The sequence below is a fragment of the Lepisosteus platostomus genome, chromosome 2 (assembly GCF_059453375.1).
Source record: "Lepisosteus platostomus isolate fLepPlt1 chromosome 2, fLepPlt1.hap1, whole genome shotgun sequence".
NCBI lineage: Eukaryota > Metazoa > Chordata > Actinopteri > Semionotiformes > Lepisosteidae > Lepisosteus > Lepisosteus platostomus.
In genome coordinates, this window is record NC_142612.1 from 25,729,753 (window position 1) to 25,745,954 (window position 16,202).

The window sequence follows — 16,202 nt, forward strand, 5'->3', positions numbered from 1 at the left end:
CCAGTCCCTGATTGGTTGATCAAGGTGAGATATGAGTCACTTACTCCTGACACTTAGGAATGCAGTCCAGATGTCCATCTGGCACTCCCTAGACAGATAGGTGCCAATGGATGACCATTGATCATGATAGCCAGGCTTAGCTAAGTGCATCCCCATTTGGGAGCTGTCCCTTATCAAAGGAAAACTTAAATCAGCCTGCATGAATAATTTCTCTGTGGCTGCACCACAGAGATGGAGGGTGAGATGGGGCCTCCTTTAGGAAAGCATACCAACGCTTAATTCTTTCTTATTAATAAGCCTCGCCGCTACAGTGCATTGTGCTCTTGTAATACAGTTTAAAATAATTAAAACTCTAAACAGTATCAGTTTTATTTATGGGTTGCAACTGGTTGGGATAACAATTGAATTCTTGAGCTGTAATGCACTGAAGATGAATACTCATCCAATCTCTGGGGATTCAGATCTCGTGCGGGCTCTCTGGCTCCATGCCAGGCTGTGCTGTGCGGCTTGCGACGGTGCGCTGCTGATGCTCACTGACCAGCTAGTTAGTGTTGGCTTTAACTAGCAAAGTTTGTGCACAGGAGAAAAGATGACTGTGGGTCCCAGCAAGTCAGGAAGAGGACCGGTTCGTTCCTGATGAAGCGCTAGTTCTGAATAGTGATTCAGCTGTCCACAGTTCCGACCTGTTCACGAGGCTTGCTGCTGATGCTAATCTCGGGTGGATCCTCTGTTAACTCTCTGGCAACCTCCGCTCTCGACTCTTAGACCAAAGGAAAGTTCTGGCACTCGGACACACTGGCTGTTCCGTGGATGTCCGGGCTGAGTCTCAGGATGGTCAGGAGACGCGCTGCGAGAATGTCCTGCCCTTGGGAGCCTTCTGCTTCTGGGCCGTCCTGCCCTGGAATTCTCCTTTGAATTCCCTTTAGAAAAGTCCACAGAATCCTCCACTGAATCTCTCCTGAATCTTTCAGGCTCTCTGTGTTGCCTGTTTTTACCTGGAGGAACTTCAGCTCGTTGATTGGCTGAAAGTTCCATGGGCATCAGAGTCCCACGTGGGTTACTCGGCCCTACCAGTCCCTGATTGGTTGATCAAGGTGAGATATGAGTCACTTACTCCTGACACTTAGGAATGCAGTCCAGATGTCCATCTGGCACTCCCTAGACAGATAGGCGCCACTGGATGACCACTGATCATGATAGCCAGGCTTAGCTAAGTGCATCCCCCTTTTGGAGCTGTCCCTTATCAAAATAAAACATCTTTAAATCAGCCTTCATGAATAGCTTCTCTGTGGCTGCACCACAGAGATGAAGAGGGAGATGGGGCCTCATTTGGGAAAGCACAGCAACACTTAATTCTGTCTTATTAACAAGCATTGCCTCTACAACAGAGCGGAATTCACAGACGCCAGTGGGACGAATAATTCTCCCAGATATCCAACTGTTACCCATCACTCAAGAGAAGGAGGGGGGGTTGTACTTGCAGTGCATCGGCATAGATGGGAAAGCAAGAGCTGACCGCTACGCCGCCCTCGTGTTTCAAAATCTTGTGACTTTTGAAATTTACTGGGGGTGGACCACGTCTGTAAATTCCGATGGGTCCAGAGGCAAAAGTGCCTTGCCTTGCAATCTCCAGGAAACCATTAGTAGCATGGTGAATCGGAGATTCTCAACCCTTACTTCCTGCGACTGGAAAAGAATTCATGATCGGATCAATGAAATGCTTTGTAGAAGGAGGCGCTCTTTTCCTCTAGTCTAACAGTCTGTCACAAACAAAACATTCCTGTTAGACAAGAGGAATGTAAAAAAACAATTACTTTTTGTCAATGAAAACCGGTGTGTGTCTCTCTCTGTTGGATGTCCCTCTCACTCTCTGCTGAATGGATAAAAGCATTTTATTAAAAACGCGTTTGCGTTTGTCTGGTATTTACTTTGGTCCTTTTAACTGTTTTTCCATCTACTGTATTGCTTTGAGATGCCACTTTTAAAGGTGATATGTAAAATAATGTTTTTTATTATTGTTATAGCAAAACATGATCAGATTTTCCCCGGTTCAGAAAAAAAGATCTAAAATATACTAGTTTGTCACTCTTCTCATCCCCTCTTTGCTAAATGGCTTTTGAATAGAGTCACATGAAGAGAGAGTTGAAACAGCCCTACACAGCCCTGTCGCAGTACACAAATATAATTATATCTTATTAATTTCTTTAGATACGCGATTTTTAATACAGTCTTTGCTGTGCTCTTGAGGATCCTTGTGATATTTCAAGCTCTGGTTGAATGATAAGTGTCGCAGTTTAAATAGTTTTCGTAGTTAGAAATTATGAAACCCTCTGTTAAAAGCAAGGGAGTTTTTATGTCCGTTGCAGTAAAAGAAAATGCCTGACAAAGTAGGGCTTGGACAAATTCCAAGTGCATTTTTGCAATTTACGTTGTATTGTGCATTGTGCTTCTGTAATACAGTTTAAAATAATTCAAAGTCTAAACAGTATCAGCTTTATTTATAGGTTGCAATTTTAAAAAAGTCAAAAACCTCAAAATGCAATTTAGAGCTTTCTGGCAAGAGGAGACACCCAAATTAATAATGTAACATGCCACTGTTTGTGCATGAACAAGGTTATACTGCTATTTCCTTAGATACGCGATTAAAACAATATATATTTTTTTGAATCCCCGGTGGAACCGGGCATCCATAAGAATCAAGTAATAGGTTTATTCCATGCTGAAAAAAAGAAGAAAGAAAACACATTCCATAAGAATCAGCACTTTTATATATTGCCTTTAAAGGTGGCTTCTCAAAATGCTTTACAGGATAAAAACAACTATAACAACAACAACAACATTGTATTTCATTGCACAATGACAGATCGTCCTTAAATCAATTGTTGACTCTTCTCTCTTTACTACTTGTTTGGAGTGACTGAGCTCCGCTCTGTACCACACAATGATCACCCCAGAGTCTCTGCCCCGGGTGATTTGTTTTTTTTTGACAGAGGGTAAAAAACTCTCTCTCTCGCTTGCCCTCCCCCACCACTGTGTATTGTCTGTTTTTTTGTGCTGTCCTTTGACAAAACAAGGCTCACCAGATAATGTGAATCGAAACCTGTTTTTCTAGCTTTTAAAGTCGTGCGATGTGTAAGAGGGAACACATCATTATATCTTACATATAAAAAATACATAATATAGCTCCCAAACAAACGCATACGTGTTTTTAATAAGATGCTTTTATTCACTCATAATCCGACAATTTCAGGAAGACTAAGGAAGGACTAAGGGAATTATCATCTGTTGTTGAAGCTCTGTGAGCTCGGTGACTTTGAGACCACTTGTTATCCCAGGTTGTTTGAATCGCCACAATTCAAATAGAGAAAAAAGCTGTCTGACAAGATTTAAGATGTGGCTGTCAATGTTGGATTAAAAAAAACACGTTGCCCAACGTTAGTTGCATTGCTTGAAAAATAATTTTATTTCGAATGACTGGATAAGTAATTTTAGTGTTTTTTTAACTTCCTGAAAAACAAATAATAATTTAACTATATGTGCAAACGTTTTATGATATGTCGCTGTTGTGAATGTCTGTGGAGTGTATCTTATTTGCCTGTCTGTCCTGACTGTGCTCTCTCACTCGCCCTCCCCCCCCCCCCTCTCTCTCTCAATTCAATTCAATTCAAGGTGCATTATTAGCATGACAGATGGGTACAATCAGTGTTGGGTATTTACTTTCCTTTGAGATGCCACTTTTAAAGGTGATATATAAAATCAAGGCTTTAACTTGCTTTAACTTCCCAAGTCTGAGTTCTTGTGTCTGTCCTATCCAAACCCGAAAGTATTACAATATGTTTCTTTAAAGCAGGTGGTGTACAGCTTTTTAGTATAGATTACATTTTTCTAAAATGTATTTTAAAAAATAAAAACGATTACAATCTAATCTTTCCACATTTGATCCCAAAATCCCAAGAAAAATAAATGTAAACGGGGAGAAAGCTATGCTGAAAGTTTATTAAGATACTTAGACAAAGTTATCAATTTAGTTGCATTTGTCTGATTGTGAATAAAAAAACACATATATTTAAACCCGCGTTTGCGATTTAAATCAAAACGCGATTTAAATCAATATAAATGTTTATATTGTAACGCATAGGTGACTATTCATTGTTATTAAAATGACTTAAATTCGATCATGTTGTGATATTTAGAAATATAAATTTGTTTGGTGCGAGTGAGGTTTTATTTAATCTCTGAGCCAGGGAAACGTTTTATTTTTTCAAAGAAATGTTTGTTAAAGAAAAAGTCATGGCTCCAGCTGGATTCGAACACAGAGCGTGTGATGTGGGAGTCAGGAACCTAACCCACAGCGCCACCGGCAAGGTCACATGCAGAGTGCTGAAAACGCACTACAGAAACATTATCAACAGACAATGTACAGCGTGTACTATTCTTGTGTTGCGGTACATGAATATAATTATATCGTTATTAATTTCTTTATATACACGATTCCATATTACAGATGCAGCCATTCAAAATGGGCGAGGTATTTCGCGGCATACCCCGGTGGGCGTGTCGCGGTATCACGCGGTATCACGCAGTGTCACGTGGTTAATCGTGCGTCATTTGACGCTCTGCCGGAAACTATCTGGCGTCACCTTGTAAAACCGCCAGGGGGAGCTTAACCTCTCATGTACAGCATTTGAGCCTTTAATTTTGAACTGTGTATTACAGCATGTTAATCATCAGTCATTAAAATGTTGGTATATTTTATGAAAGCAAGATTGCTCAGTTGGACAAAAGTACACAACCTAACTTTATCAGAAATATTTATGCATCAAAGCCTTTACTGAAGATATTACTAATAGTATTAATAATGGATGACTTTGGACAAGCTGTATACTCAAAGTATAATTTCTTTAGCACATTTGTACAAGCACTTGGAATCTGTCCAAGCCATACTTTGTCAGGCATTTTGTTTTACTTCATCGGGCATAAAAACTTCCTTGCTTTTAACAGGGCGTTTCATAATTTCTAACTACGAAAATGATTTAAAATGCGACATTTATCATTCAACTAGAGCTTAAAATATCACAAGGATCCTCAAGAGCACAGCAAAGAGTGTATTAAAAGACACTTGTATTTATCAACGCTTTCTTTTCCGTATACCAGATTTTATGGAACCACTTCAGAGGGGTGTCAGCCAGTCAGATTCCAGGAATTGGCACTTTAAAGGAAAAATACACACCGGTATTCCATTTCTCCCTAACGATTTTAAGCATCGAAGTATTTAACTAGCATGTGAAATAGCGTGTGAAAAAGTGGTAGTTTTAAGCTTTTCTGCTAATATAATATGGAATCGCGTATCTAAAGAATTTAATAACGGTATGATTATATTCGTGTACTGCGACAGGGCTGTGTAGGGCTGTTTCGCCTCCCTGTTCATGCGAGCTGTCTTGTAGCCTACTGGTCTACGTGCGTGACTAACAACTGGCAGGTTGTGTGTTCGAATCCAGCTGGTGCTGGACTTTTCTTTTAACAAACATTTCTTCGAAAAAATAGAATAGCGATATTAAGGACAATCAATTGACTTTTATATTTCAAAATATCGCAACATGATCGATTCTAAGTCATTTTTGATAACAATGAATAGTCACCTTCTTCCCTTCTGACAACGGTCCCTGCTTCTGCTTCCTGCTTCTATTGTGTGTGTGTGTGCAACAGAGAAAATTTTTATAGAGAAATGGAGGCTGGACAGTATGCGTTACAATATAAACATTTATATTGATTTAAATCATGTTCTGATTTAAATCGCAAACTCGTGTTTAATTATATGTGTTTTTTAATCATAATCAGGCTAATGCAACATAAATTGATACAGTATCTTTGTCTTCTAAGTATCTTAATAAACTTTCAGCATAGCTTTCTACCCGTCAAGATTTATATTTCTTGGGATTTTGGGATCAAACGTGGAAGGATTAGATTGTAATCGTTTTTATTTGTCAAATACGTGATTGTATTTCTGAATGTTATGTTACACCTACAGTAGTTCACTGCTTTAAATACATCGAATTAAGAAAGTTATGTGTAGCACTTTAGATCTTTTTTTCTGAACCAGGGAAAATCTAATCATGTTTCTCTATAACAATAATAAAAAACTTTATTTTACATATCACCTTTAAAAGTGGCATCTCAAAGCAATACAGTAGATTGAAAAACAGTTAAAAGGGACCAAATTAAATACCAGACAATCACAAACGCGTTTTCAATAAAATTATTTTATTCATTCAGCAGTTTGTGAGAGGGACATCCAGCAGAGAGAGACACACACACCGGTTTTCATTGACAAAATTGTTTTTTTTCAATTCCTCTTGTCTAACAGGAATGTTTTGTTTGTGGACAGACTGTTAGACTAGAGGAAAAGAGCGCCTCCTCCTATGAAGCATTTCGTTGATCAGATCACGAATTCTTTTCCAGTCGCATGCAGCAAGGGTTGAGAATCTCCGATTCACCATCGTACTAATGGTTTCCCGGAGATTGCAAGGCAAGGCACTTTTGCCTCTGGACCCATCGAAATTTACAGACGTGGTCCACCCCCAGTAAATTTCAAAAGTCACAAGATTTTGAAACACGAGGGCGGCGTAGCGGTCGGCTCTTGCTTTCCCATCTATGCCGATGCACTGCAAGTACAACCCCCCTCCATCTCCTGGGTGATGGGTAGCAGTTGGACATCTGGGAGAATTATTCGTCCCACTGGCGTCTGTGAATTCCGCTGTGCTTCCTGGGGGGAGATAGACGGCGGGGACAGCATCAACAAATTCCTGCGCGGTGGTGAACTGAGAGGCCGGGATGGAGTGTCCTGAGGCGGTGTGTGCTCTGCAGGGGGCAGAGCTTCCGCCAGGCATTGCAACCTGCACGGCGGGGAGAGGCACTTTTCGGGAGACAGCTGCTCAACTGTTTGACTGCTGGAACATACATCAATTCAATTCAAGGTGTTTTATTTGCATGACAGATGGGTACAATTCTTGTTGGGAATGTATACTTTGATATTTACACCCGGCGCGGCACCGAGGGAGCGTCTGCATTTATAACTTAGTTTTTAAAATTAGTCAAGCAATATGAAGCATCTCCTTTTACTTTTAAGTCCCTTAAATACTTTGAGCACAGCTTTCTCACCACTTAAGTTTGCTTTTCGATACCATCCTTACACAAAGCAGAAACTTTCCGATGACTCACAGTACAAGTGGAAAGATTACAGATTTTAATCGTCTTTAATTTTATTACGTTATACGTTTTAGGAACGTTTCATCTATACAAACACCACAAAACTATTCTCGATTGTATTTCTGAATGTTATGTTACACCTGCAGTAGTTCACTGTTTTAAATACATCGAATTAAGAAAGTTATGTGTAGCACTTTAGATCTTTTTTTCTAAACCAGGGAAAATCTGATCATGTTTCTCTATAACAATAATAAAAAACTTTATTTTACATATCACCTTTAAAAGTGGTAGTACCTTTTTTAGTACTATATTTTTGTATTATATTCCCTATTAATCAAATTCTAAGAGTATGTATCAGCTTGACAGTCAGGTCTTTTTTCTCTATTTCAATTGTCGTTTACACATGCACGACTTTAAAAGCTAGCAAGACAGGTTTCGATTCACATTAGCTGCCGAGCCTTGTTAAAAAAACTAATAATAATGTAAGATGCCACTGTTTGTTCATGAACAAAGTTATACTGAGAGTTCCTTAGATACGCGATTAAAAAATAAATAAATACAATCTGAATCTCCTGCGGAACACATTCCATAAGAATCAGCGGTTTTACAGTATATATCGCCTTTAAAGGTGGCTTCTCAAAACGCTTTACAGGATAAAAACAACCAGAACAGCTGCAACAACAATATTGTATTTCATTGCACTTTGAAAACCAAGTAATAACTTAACTATACAGTACGTGCAAATGTTTCGTATGTTGCTGTCGTGAATGCCTGTGTACCCATAAGTATCTTATTTGCCTTGAGTCCTGTCTATCTTTGTCCCCCTCCCCCCCTCTCTCCCTCAATTCAGTTCAATTCAAGGTGTTTTATGTGCATGACAGATGGGTACAATTCTTGTTGGGAAATGTATACTTTGATATTTACACCCGGCGCGACACCGAGGGAGCGTCTGTATTTATAACTTAGTTTTTAAAATTAGTCAATCAATATGAAGCATCTCCTTTTACTTTTAAGTCCCTTAAATACATTGAGCACAGCTTTCTCACCATCCTTACACAAAGCAGAAACTTTCCGATGACTCACAGTACAAGTGGAAAGATTACAGATTTTAATCGTCTTTAATTTTGTCTTTAATTTTGCCTGTGGAGTGTATCTTATTAAGCTCTAAATTGCATTTTGAGCGCGGTTTTTGAATTTTTTTAAATTGCATTTTGGGCGCGGACAGCACATACAAGGGTTAATGAACTGCGCCAAGAAATGTAAAATAGTATTCTTTAGGTGTGAGGGTAGGAGTGGACCGCAGCAGGCATAATCAGCAAACCAGGAAAACAAAGAACAGGACAGGTGAGATGTGTATCCAGAAAGCGAGTGATCAGAAAAAGGAAATGGTGTTACTCCCAGGTTTTCGACCCAATTGTTTTAACTTGCAAATGCATCAGACACATTTCCTGGCGTATTGTGTTTTAAATAAAATAGGAGTGTCTTTCCCTGGCATTAGCTCATCGGTATGGTGTAAGTTTTATATGTACCATACCATACAGTATATAGGTACAGAATTCAAGCTGCACCACTGTATTGCTTTGGTAAGGGGACGGACAATGGCCAAAATCACGAAGACTCTCTCACACCAAATAATGAAGATGAAAAGAAACGGGAAGTCAACATGGGACATTGTACAGCAGTTGGCTTCGATGGACATCTTCGTTTCTGAAAGCACAGTGAGACGGCATTATAAAGGGGAGAGGAGGCAAAGAGAATCTAAACCGAGGACGATTCAAAGGTAAATAAATTTCTAAAAATACCTTACTTGCATGTAAATACAACTACGCACATTATTTTTAAAACTAACTGCTGATCTCTTTTTTTTCAAGTCCTATTGTGCGAGCTATCGACAAACTGACCGATGAAAATGATGAGCTACCGGCGATGCAAGTCCAAAGACGGCTATGGGCTGACGGCTATGGGTGCGAATATTAGCCCGACATAGATAAGAAGAGTACGCAGGAGGCTTGGCTGGAGATACAGAAAAACCAACACATGCCCCATGATAAGGCTAAAAAACAAAGAGGAAAGACTCAAGCAAGCGCTCCAATGGATTGAACAGGGGGAGGCATTTCAGGATTTACTTTTTACCGACGAAACAACAGTGGCTCTGGAACAGTTTTCAACAATGGCATTTTGCAAAAAGGGGAGATATGTGGACAAGCCAAAGCCCAAACATCCACTGAAGGTTCACGTCTGGGGGGGTATATCTAGAAGAGGCCCGGGACCACTTCTTATTTTCGAAGGAATTATGGACCGTGTATTCTTCGAGGAAGTCGTGGTCACACAGCATGCTGCCCCATATATCAGGGAGCAGTTTGGATCAAGGCACCGTCTCTTTCAAGACAACGATCCGAAACACACAGCAGCAAGGGCGAGGCTTATAGCAGAAGGAGTGAACTGGGTGAAAACTCCAGCCAAATCCCCAGATCTAAATCCGATAAAATGGTTTGGCATTCGTTGAAAGACTACGTTCGGAAAACCGCTAAGCCCGTCACAAAGCAGGAACTGATCGATGCGATCTATAAATTCTGGGAGGAAGAACTGACCGAACAAAATTGTAACAATTTTATTAACAGGCTGTTTCGTGTTCTTCCTAGGATTGTTGACCGGGGCGGGGGACATTCGGGAATGTAAGTCTGAGAAAGACAGTCTCACGTTTGTCCACAAACAAAACATGTAAAAAAAAATGTAAAAAAAAACAATTACTTTTTGTCAATGAAAACCGGTGTGTGTGTCTCTCTCTGCTGGATGTCCCTCTCACTCTCTGCTGAATGAATAAAATAATTTTATTGAAAACGCGTTTGCGATTGTCTGGTATTTACCTTGGTCCCTTTTAACTGTTTTTACGGTCTACAGTATTGCTTTGAGACGCCACTTTTAAAGGTGATATGCAAAATAAAGTTTTTTATTATTGTTATAGAGAAACATGATCAGATTTTCCCTGGTTCAGAAAAAAGACGATTTAAATCTGTAATCTTCGCACTTGTATGTTATCGGAAAATACTATCAGTTTCTGCTTTGTGTAATGATGGTGTGGCGCTCCTCAAAGCGCTTTACAGGATAAAAACAATAACAACAATAGTGGGTGGGCAAAAGATTTTTTTTATCGAAATACAAAATGAGATACTGTATAATGATGTGCATGAACAAAGGTATACTGCAATTTTCCTTAGATACGCGATTAATGCTTCGTAGGAGGAGGCTCTCTTTTCCTCTAGTCTAACAGTCTGTCCACAAACAAAACATTCCTGTTAGACAAGAGGAATTGAAAAAAAACAATTTTGTCAATGAAAACCGGTGTGTCTCTCTCTCTGCTGGATGTCCCTCTCACAAACTGCAGAATTAATAAAATAATTTCATTGAAAACGCGTTTGCGATTGTCTGGTATTAAATTTGGTCCCTTTTAACTGTTTTTCGATCTACTGTATTGCTTTGAGATGCCACTTTTAAAGGCGATATGTAAAATAAAGTTTTTTTTATTATTGTTATAGAGAAACATGATCAGATTTTCCCTGGTTCAGAAAAAAGATCTAAAGTGCTACACATAACTTTCTTAATTCGATGTATTTAAAGCAGTGAACTACTGTAGGTGTCACATAACATTCAGAAATACAATCACGTATTTGACAAATAAAAACGATTACAATCTAATCCTTCCACGTTTGATCCCAAAATCCCAAGAAATATAAATCTTGACGGGTAGAAAGCTATGCTGAAAGTTTATTAAGATACTTAGAAGACAAAGATACTGTATCAATTTATGTTGCATTAGCCTGATTATGATTAAAAAACACATATGATTAAACACGCATTTGCGATTTAAATCAATATAAATGTTTATATTGTAACGCATACTGTCCAGCCTCCATTTCTCTATAAAAATTTACTCTGTTGCACACACACACACAATAGAAGCAGGAAGCAGAAGCAGGGACCGTTGTCAGAAGGGAAGAAGGTGACTATTCATTGTTATCAAAAATGACTTAGAATCGATCATGTTGCGATATTTTGAAATATTAAAGTCAATTGATTGTCCATAATATCGCTATTCTATTTTTTCGAAGAAATATTTGTTAAAAGAAAAGTCCAGCACCAGCTGGATTCGAACACACAACCTGCCAGTTGTTAGTCACGCACGTAGACCAGTAGGCTACAAGACAGCTCGCATGAACAGGGAGGCGAAACAGCCCTACACAGCCCTGTCGCAGTACACGAATATAATCATACCGTTATTAAATTCTTTAGATACGCGATTCCATATTATATTCCCTATTAATCAAATTCTAAAAGTATGCTTGTTGACTCCGGTATCACGTTAGTTAAAGACTTCGAAGCTTAAAATGTTTAGGGAAAATTGGAATACTGGTGTGTATTTTTTATTTAAAGTATCGAGACCAGCCATATACTGTATATTTATGTTCCAAAATTAATATCGCTTATGGCCTTCACACACGTTACAGTATGCTCCTATTCTTTTTATGCTCCGCTACTAAGATTTCCCTTCAGTGGTAAAATTTCATATAAATATTCAATGATAAAACGGGCACAGTAAAGACATTTACTGTAAATCTTTCTACGACCGACCAACGGACCACGAGTGCCCCTTTCGGTCAACCAATCAGGTACTGCGGTATTTTGCGCCAGCGCGCGTCACAATGCACGACGCCGTAGCCAATTATCTCCGGTACATGTCTGTACCACGCACTTTGAATGGCTGCATCTGTAGTTCCAAAGCAGACGTTTAACTTTATTAAGTTAAACTAATTGTATTTCTGGATCCCTTACGAACAGTTACTGCTGGAACTTTTTTGAGTCATTACAAGGTAGCTCCTGATTTAGCAGGGGGGGTTGGAAGAGAAGAGATGACAGATTGATCAGACAATAAACTCTAAAGTTATTTTACATCTAAAAAGATACTGCAAACAAATATAAGTTTGTCTGTAATAAGTAGTATTTTATGTTCAATTTGTTTATTTTGATGTTTTTTTTTCAGGAAAAAGGAAAGAATATTATATGGTATTATATACAATAATGAACAAATGTGATGGCATGAAAGACTTGGTACCTAAACAAACTGTAAATCCAACAATAATATAAAAACAAGAATAAAGGAGTAGAAAAGAAGAAACCAGAGATTTGGAAAAGATAAAAAAAAGAAAAAGAGAAAAGAAAAAAAGTAAAAGAGACGGAAAAAAAGAAAGAACAGAAAAGGTCTTAAAGGTCTTTCATATGTCTGGGTCGAGCTGGACGTTCTGAAAGAACTTTAAAAAGGGCAGCCAGGCAGAATAAAATTTTGCATTTGAGCCACAGAGGGAGGACCTATTTTTTTCAAGGTGGAGTGAAGGTTGGTGCAAATGTTTTTTTCCAATGGAGCAAAATCACATGCTAGTAAAGTGGAGAAGGCCAGGGTGCCTAACTGAATATTAGACAAAATGTGATTATGAGGGACACCAAAGATATCTTTAAGAGGAGAGGGCTCGAGGGACACATCTAATTTTTTTAAAAGAGATTCAGATATAGACTTCGAAAATGATCAGTACATGTGGGAGAGAGCAGCAGGGGCCTGCTTGCACTTATCACACTTAGGATTGTAGAAAAGTTTAGGTAGTTTAACCTAGAAAACTGGAGGTGGTAAACTATTTTGAACAGTATTAAACCAAGCCTTGCACATATAGATGAGGAATGTATTTGAGACAGAATAGTTTAGCATAATCCTTCAGAAACTTGAAATCCTAGATCCTGTTCCCATAGGAATTTCACAGTAGCCAATGTAGTGCAAAACAGAGACAGTACGGTGGAATACAATTGGGAAATGACCGTCTGACTTAATTTAACACCTCTAAATTAACCTGGAGTTAATTTAAGCATAAAATCAAGATGAGTCTGGAGGGAGAGCAGGGATATTTGGCACCTGGTTTCAGATAAAAAAAAATGGGTAATGCGAGTCCCCCATCCATTTTTGATCTTTGAAGAAACCCTTTACGTATTCTTGGGGAATTGCTATTCCAAATGAAAGAAGATATGTTTTGATCAAGAAATCTAAAGAAGGATTTGGGAATAACTATTTGAATTCATTGAAATAAGTACACAAATTTTGGTAGAATGCTCATCTTGATATAGTTTATACATCGAACTAAGGCTAAGGTCATAGATAATGTAGACCAGTGGTTCTCAAACTTTTTGGACCAAGTACCACCCCTAATCCAACCAAAGCATCCAAGTACCACCTACAAGTCATCATCTCATAGGAACCCCAGAAATTCTCAATGACCAACATGAGCGCGCGTGCACACACACTCACACATACATATAATAAATATTATAATAATAAACTTTATTTGATATAGCGCCTTTAAAAGTGGCTTCTCAAAGTGTTTTAGAGAAAAAAAAACATTAACAACTAATAAAAAAGCACCGTTTCAGTGAGAGGGGTGAGCCTGTTTAGTTGAGCAAAGCAGATGTGAATTAATTTTTCGAGCCTTGATACAATTCACAACAGAGTCTAACAGATATTAAATCATCAGGCATTATCTTGACTGTAAAGGTCTCGCGGTGGATGTTGTAATGCGTACATTAATTTCTGGAGCAACCTATCTAATTCGTGCAACTACACCGTTATGTCGGCTTGTCATTGCTCTAGCACCGTCTGTACAAACTCAGACGCATTTTATCCAGTCGAGGCCATTCTCTTCGATAAATTCATTCAGAAGCTGAAATATGTGCTCTCCTGTAGTTCCTGTTGGTAGCGGTTTACAGAACAGAAAGTCTTCATGGGACATGCCCTCAAACTCATATCTAACGTAAACGAGCAAATTGGCCAAATCGACTATAGACTCATCTAATTGCAGTGAAAAACATCTGCTCATCTTAACGTGCTCTATCAGTGTACTTTTGATATAATCCTTCATTTCAATAATTCTATGAATGACTGTGTCTTTCAGGGGGAGGGGAGCAGCAGGTCGGGCTGTGTAGCAGCTTTTTCTCTACACATAATACGGGTCAGCTCTTTTGTCGACGATAAATAAGGTTCTTCAAAAATAGTGTAGCTTACCTGCTTTAGCAATCCGCAAGCTTGTGTTTTTCCGCGTTTCCGTTTTTATTTCCGTATTTATTTAAAGTTTTTATTTCATGCGCATGGGAGCGAAACACAGAGACGCTCGGTGTATTATTCTCAAATTAGAATAGTTCTTAAATATTTTTCTGTTATCACGCTTTCGTGTGCTCACAAGATTACCTGCATTCATAGCACGTATTTCTATGCATTCCTGTGTTTACAACGTTGGCATTGTTCCAAAATCATGCACATTCTCCTTTCTCCCTATTTTCTGGAGATACAGTAGCTTTTTTTAAATACAATTGGTCACTTGCATCCGTAGCACGCATTCCTATAGAGTGGTATAGAATTACAGAGTATCTCTTGTGTCCACTGAAGTATTAGCGGGCACTGTATCATAGTACGTAGGCTGCGTATTCGACATGTATTAAAATACAAAATATGAAAACCCGTCCCGATTTTTCAGCGCACATGACACAGTTCCAAGGTCATTTGGCGTACCACCTGGCAGCACTCCACGTACCACTGCCGGTACGCGTACCACAGTTTGAGAACCACTGATGTAGACCAATGGGCGTCCTGTTTAGTGCTGTAACGGCAAGGCTTATTAATAATACACAAATTAAGTTTGCTGCTCCCTTTCCAGTCTCTCCCACATCTCAGTGGTGCTGGACACAGAGAGGCCATTCCATGTGATTTAAATTTACAGTGTTTTTCTGTCCGATAGAGTTTCCTCATAAGGAACATCTCCCAGGGCTGAGATTCTCCAGTCACCCTAATGAATGGTCATCTCTGGCGCCTTTCTGTCTGGGAGATTCCAAGGGAGAGTCAAATTGTTTACAACCCAAAGGTCAGAGAGCATTCTTACTCATGTAGCGGCAATGCTTGTTAATAAGACAGAATTAAGTGTTGCTGTGCTTTCCTAAAGGAGGCCCCATCTCACCCTCCATCTCTGTGGTGCAGCCACAGAGAAAGTATTCATGCCGGCTGATTTAAGATGTTTTCTTTTGATAAGGAACAGCTCCCAGACGGGGATGCACTTAGCTAAGCCTGGCTATCATGATCAATGGTCATCCATTGGCGCCTATCTGTCTAGGGAGTGCCGAATGGACATCTGGACTGCATTCTTAAGTGTCAAGATTAAGTGACTTATATCTCACCTTGACCAACCAATCAGGGACTGGCAGGGCGTGGTAATACCACGTGGGTCTCCAATGCCCGCCAAACTCTCAACCAATCAGCACACATCTGTGTCTTGGTCAAAAAGGGAGCGCAAGCTCAGATCGGGGCTCTCCATGGCCATTTTCGCGCATCCTCAGAGACAATCACGTGACAACTGCTGTTGTCTGCAAAGGGACTTGGACTTTGTTCTAAGCGCGAGGCTGAGGATCCTGTACGTACTCAGAATTCTACCAACGTGAATGCTCTGCTTGATCAACGGCAGCCTACAGTTGGACCCTTGTCGACAACCTGAATAGCTTATTCAGAAGCAGCGCTGGACCGGGAACGAACCAGCTTCTTCCCAGGCAAAAGAGTGACTTGTGAGGACTCGCGGTCACACTCTGTGCATAGAGACTTTCTACTAGCCAGCCGGACTGCTGGTAGATCCCTTCGGAGCAACGACTGCCCTGCGCGCCGCAGTCAGATTCCTCCGCCCGTCCTACTCCGAGCTGCACCTCGACTGGTTGGTCGGTAGCCAGAGGATGCCGGGACAACACCCATTGGACAACCGCTGGAACAGAGGCTGCAACAGAGCCTGTCAGCTGGTTTGGTGTTCGTGCCGGGAAATTCCAAATCCATACACAGTGGATAAGTAAACCCCATGTTCTACATTGCGTCTCGAGAATTCAATTGTACCTCAACACAAGTTGTTATCAATTTAATTCATGAGTAATGT